A 5,432-nucleotide genomic window follows, 5' to 3' on the forward strand; every position below is an offset into this window, starting at 1 on the left:
ATTACATGGAGACTTTTTGTGATTATTGTGATGCGATTTCACAAACCGGAGTGACTCAAGACCAAATTCGATGGGTCTTATTTCCTTTTTCTCTAATTGGTACCGTGAAACAATGGTTAAAAAGCCTTGATAAGGCTACTCTTGGAATCGACTCTTGGAAGAAGTTGGCTCTTGCTTTCTACAAAAAGTTCTACCCTCCGGAGAAGACTAACATTCTAAGAGCTCAAATCACGAGTTTTAAGCAAAGGGACGAAGAATCTTTGTATGAAGCTTGGGAGCGATTCAAAGGAACTTGTCGCTCATGTCCTCATCATGGACTTAGCGAGTGGTTCTTGGTACAACAATTTTGGAATGGTCTTTATGAAGACACCCGAAACATTCTCAACATGTGAACAAATGGTATGTTCACCGAAGTTGATGATAATCAAACTTGGAACAAGATTGAGGAAATGGCGGTCCATAACTCACAATATAGTAGACCTCGCAAGGCTACTAGAGGAGGAAAGCATGAAGTGGACTCTATTACTCAATTGGGTGCTCAACTTAGTGCTCATAATGATACCATCAACTTGAAGTTTGAGAAGGCTATGGCTAAACTTGAAGAAGCCTCAAAATCACCAAAACAACATGTTAATGCCATGGTGTCATCTTCATCAATTCCAAGTGGAATATGTGAGAATTGTGGAACTTTGGGACATGACCAAAGTGAATGTAGGGGAACAAGTGAGCAAGTAAATGCTTTTCAAGCATACAAGATTGGTACCCCTTATTCCAACTATTACAATGAAAACACCAAATTCCATCCAAATCTCTCATACAAAAGCCAAAATGTTCAAAACTCTCAACCAACATACACCCACCTCGAATGAGAAACCAAAATCAAAGACCCTTTTACAACCAAGGTTACCAAAATCAAACTCCATACAATCAACAAAATGACCAAGGTTTTGATGTTCAAAAAGCGGTCCTCCAAATGCAAAAAAAATCAACAAGAATTTTTCACTCAAATGCAGAAAGATAGCCAAGTAAAAGACATCACCATTAACAACATCCTAGCCCACACGAAAATGTTGGAAACCTAAATGACTCAATTAGCATCTTCGAGCTCTCAAAGACAAAAGGGGCAATTACCACCTCGAAAGTAATCCCCCAAGACATGAATCGGTTAGTGCCATCCACTTGTGGAGTGGTAGAAGATATGAAGAGCCAAAGAAGCAAGTTGAGGATGACATTTTGGAGCCTAGTGACAAGGAAAGAGTTGTGCAAAACTCTAGGGAAGAAGAACCCAACAATCAAGAAGTTTCAAACAAGAATGAAGAAAAGGCCAAAGAGAAGGAACCCATTGTGATTAGACTTCCTTTTCCAAGTCGTCAAGCTAAGCCTAAGTTTGATGACCAACTTGGAAAATTCATGGAGATTGTGAAGAATTTAGAAGTCTCGATTACATTCACGGAATTAATCAATCACGTTCCGGCCTATGCAAAGTATATGAAGGATATTCTTACAAAGAAGAAATCAATCCGGAATCTTGAGACTATTGCTTTCACTAAATTAAGTAGTGCTATTCTTCAAGGGAGTTCACCTCCAAAGCTCAAGGATCCGGGAAGTTTCTCCATTCCATACACTATTGGTGACACTACAATTAGCAAAGATTTATGTAACCTTGGGGCAAGTGTTAGTGTCATACCATATCGGTTAGCAAGAGGCTAGGAATGAGAGAACTCAAATGCACCAACATCACGCTTCAAATGGCAGATAGATCAACAAAGACACCTTTAGGGGTATGGGAAGATGTTCCCGTGAGAATTGGAAAATTCTTCATCCCGGTGGATTTCGTTAATGTTGACATGGAAGAAGACTCCAACATTCCTATTATCTTAGGAAGACCATTCTTGCACACCGCGGGAGCGGTGATCGATGTGAAGCATGGAGAGCTCACCCTTGAAGTGGGACATGAAACCATCACTTTCAATCTTGACAAGACTATGAGAGCTCCCCGATTGCATGAGCCATGTTTTAAGGTTGATCACTATAGCCAGAAAAATGATAGGAAGAAGTTGGAATTTCAATGGAAAAAGAAAGTGGATAATGCTCCATCAAAAGAGCAAGAAAATTGCAATAATGAGAGCTTGAAAAGCTCACCCATGACAAGTGAAGAAGAAGGCCTCATTGGCTAAGACAAGAAAGAAGGAGAGTTGTCTTTATCTACTCAAGACACTTTTAGTGATCAAGTAGACGAAGTATGCGGTCTTTAGGATGATGAATTCGAAGGGATATTAAATCCCTATATTGGTAATGCTATGAACCAAGACCATCATGGAGAACAACAAGTGCAAAGGTCTATTGAGGATCTTGATCATGATAATGAGCAAGCTTTCGACCACTTCTTCAAGGTGTTGAGTAACATCAACAACACCTTGAACATGCCCCCTTAACATCTCACATTGGATGAGAGTTTGGTGGAGTCCTCCCTAAATCACAATTTGTAAATATTCTAACTCCCTAACTTCCATTTCAATTATTGTATTGCATTTTTGTCATCTTTGGATTTACATTTTTATGCCTTGATCAAGATTTTCATCATTTTGAGAGAAGTGAGGGAGGGACTTATTAGTTTATTGATGTGTAGTGCTTTGCCTTAGTGTGGGGATAGCAATTGCCTAGGCTATTCACGCCTTTGTAGTGCCCCTACAATGAAGAACACGAGAATTTAAGAATGAATTGACACGGGTTACAAAGCACCCACGGATGGGCCTGAATCTGTGTGGTCAAGGAAGAATCCGAGCGGTCCGAGGGACAATCCGCTCATCCTGAAAGAACCCGAGCGTCCAAGTCATAAGACGCTCGTCTTATGAAACTGCAGAAAATATATTTTGGGTCTGACTGAGAATCCGAGCATCCAAGCAAGGAAACCGCTCGTCTCAGTCAGGACGATCGACTAATAGGAAAGACGCTCGTCTTTTTACTGCTAAAATTTAGGATTTTTCACTGGAAAGGAATCTGAGCGTCCTAAGCCAAAGACGCTCGTCTCAGCCAAGGAATCCGCTCGTCTTTCCTGCAATCCGCTCGTCCCATGGCATCTTTACCTGAACCTAATTTTTAAAGAATCTGAGCGTCCCGACACTATTTCCGCTCATCTTCCTCTGTATTTCAAAAACCAACGGGTCTTTTAAACCCTCCTTTCCCATTCGTTTTCATTATTTCAAAACACAAACACTACCCAAAACCCCAAAACCCCATCCTCTTCATCAACAAAAACCAATTTTCTCAACCAAAATCAACCACATCATATCCAAACTTACTCAAAACAAAAATTAATCACTCCTTTAGCATCAACAAGTGATCGAAGCACCAAAATCTTTAAGTTTTGAACCGATTTTTGGGATACAAAGCAACTTTCATTTATCCTAAATCGATTTGGGCATTACTAGAAATTGAAGATTTCAATCTTTCATTGGTGTAACTAAGCAAAGGATTATGACAAGAACAAAAGGTGGAAACAAGGCACCCCAAAAGAAGACCCTTTCTAAGAGGCAACAAGCCCTTCTTGATAAGCAAACATCAAAGGCATTGGTAATCCATGATGCAAGGTTGGAGATTCAAGAATAAAATCCTCCTATGGAAGCTACTACTTCTACCACTCCGGTCATTGAACAATTAGCCGACTATCCGAAGGTAAGCTTCACTTCCGACTCCCATAGGAAGAAATTTATTTCCTTTGCTAAGAAAACTATCATGCCTACTAAGTTCATATGTGAAGATGCATTGTCAAAATTGGGTGTCCTTGAGCAAACTAAGACCTTTTTCGAGTCTATGGGGTTGAGTAAATTGTTTACAATGCAAGAATTGACATACTCCTCCCTCACCTTAGAATTTTTGAGCTCTTTGAAAGTCACAAAGGTGGAGACCCGAACTATTATTGAGTTTCGACTTGAAAATGTTGATAGATGCTTATCTTATGACGAATTGGGTAAGATATTTGGCCTTAGTGATAGTGCGAAATTTACAAAGATGGCTACCAAGTATGACCCCGCTCCTCTTTGGATGGCAATTTCAGGAAGGAAATTCACACGTTTTCATGATTGTCGTGCTCTCTTAGTCCACCATCCGGGCATTAGAGTATGGCATAAGGTCATTAGGAATACTTTGATAGCTATAAATGGCACAAACCATCTTACCAAACTTGATTTTATCCTTCTTGAGTCGGCTTTGAACATTGGGAGAGAATTTACCAAGCCATACAATGCTTTACGACTTTTGGTTGATCGATGGCTTAATGTTGATTGTGGCAAAGAAGGCACGGCCTTTATTGCCAATGGAGGATTAGTTACCTATTTGGCTAAGCATTTTAACCGGGATTTCAACAAGAATAACACTTATACACCGGTAAAGAAGGCCATCTTATTGATTTGCCCACCATGATTCTAAAGTTGAAATGGGTCAAGAATGATACTCTTGACAACAAATTTGGGTGGTTGACAAATGAAGCTAGATCCTTCACTTTGCCTAGTAAAATTTGCCGATTGAATGTTCATAGACCGAACTACCTTCTCCCACTCTCCGAAGAAACCGAATACATCATTCAACACCAAGGGGAAGAAGTTGCCGAGCCCTCCTCCTCCATTATCACCCCACCTTATCCATTTGAATACCACGAGTTCAACCACGAAAATGCCAAGGCGGGAAATGATTACTTGACTCTACTAATAAAGGAAATGCATAAACAAGCTTTTAATCATAGAGTTGATGCTTACAAGGCCCAATATCCGCCCCTCCTACATCTTGCTAGGCAAGTACTTCTCAATCCATCTTGTCCTTTGCCTAGTTGGGCGGATAGGGAGGTATTTATTCCTAGCACTTCTAGTGGTGGTAGACCGGGTGGAGAGGAGATGGTTGTTGATGAGAGTGGTGACCAAGAAGGTAAAGATGAAGAAGTTCAAGAAGAAGAGGAAAGTGAGGAAGAACAAGAAAGTGAAAGGGGAGTGGACATGACTCCACATCCATGGAGGTTGATGATGCCTCAAGTGAAGAAGATGATGGTGACACAATGGGTGAGGACTAGCAAACTTTTGGAGGCTCCTACATTCTTACACTTCCTTTATGTTTTGTCTACTTCTCTTGTTTTTATTTTATCTTGATAATTTTGTGGAGTCCTAGCAACATTACAGGACTAACACCTTGGCTTCATTAAGGTGTTCATTTTTATTGTTCACAACTTTTAAAATCCAAAATGACAATTTGTAGTTTCATGCATTGCATTTTATGTGCATGACCTCCCCCAAAATTTTTGACATTAGAAATAGTGTCTATTTTAGTTTGGCGAAGTTCATGCATATGCATTGGGAGCTAATCTAAATTATGCTCTCCACCATAACAAAAATCATGCATCATATAGCATAGCTTAGTTTGCATTTACTCTTGTTTATATATCA

The 5,432-nt window shown here is 39.9% G+C and overlaps 1 non-coding gene across 1 annotated transcript; it reads right to left on the minus strand.

Moving 5' to 3' along the window:
* Nucleotides 1–212: 212 nt before the first annotated feature.
* LOC141637364 (small nucleolar RNA R71) lies at nucleotides 213–319 on the minus strand. Its single transcript, XR_012541748.1, has one exon. It is a non-coding gene; the product is annotated as a small nucleolar RNA R71 (small nucleolar RNA).
* Nucleotides 320–5,432: the final 5,113 nt, after the last annotated feature.

This window comes from Silene latifolia, unplaced genomic scaffold (genome assembly GCF_048544455.1).
Source record: "Silene latifolia isolate original U9 population unplaced genomic scaffold, ASM4854445v1 chrun_scaffold_16, whole genome shotgun sequence".
In the NCBI taxonomy this organism is placed as follows: Eukaryota; Viridiplantae; Streptophyta; class Magnoliopsida; order Caryophyllales; family Caryophyllaceae; genus Silene; species Silene latifolia.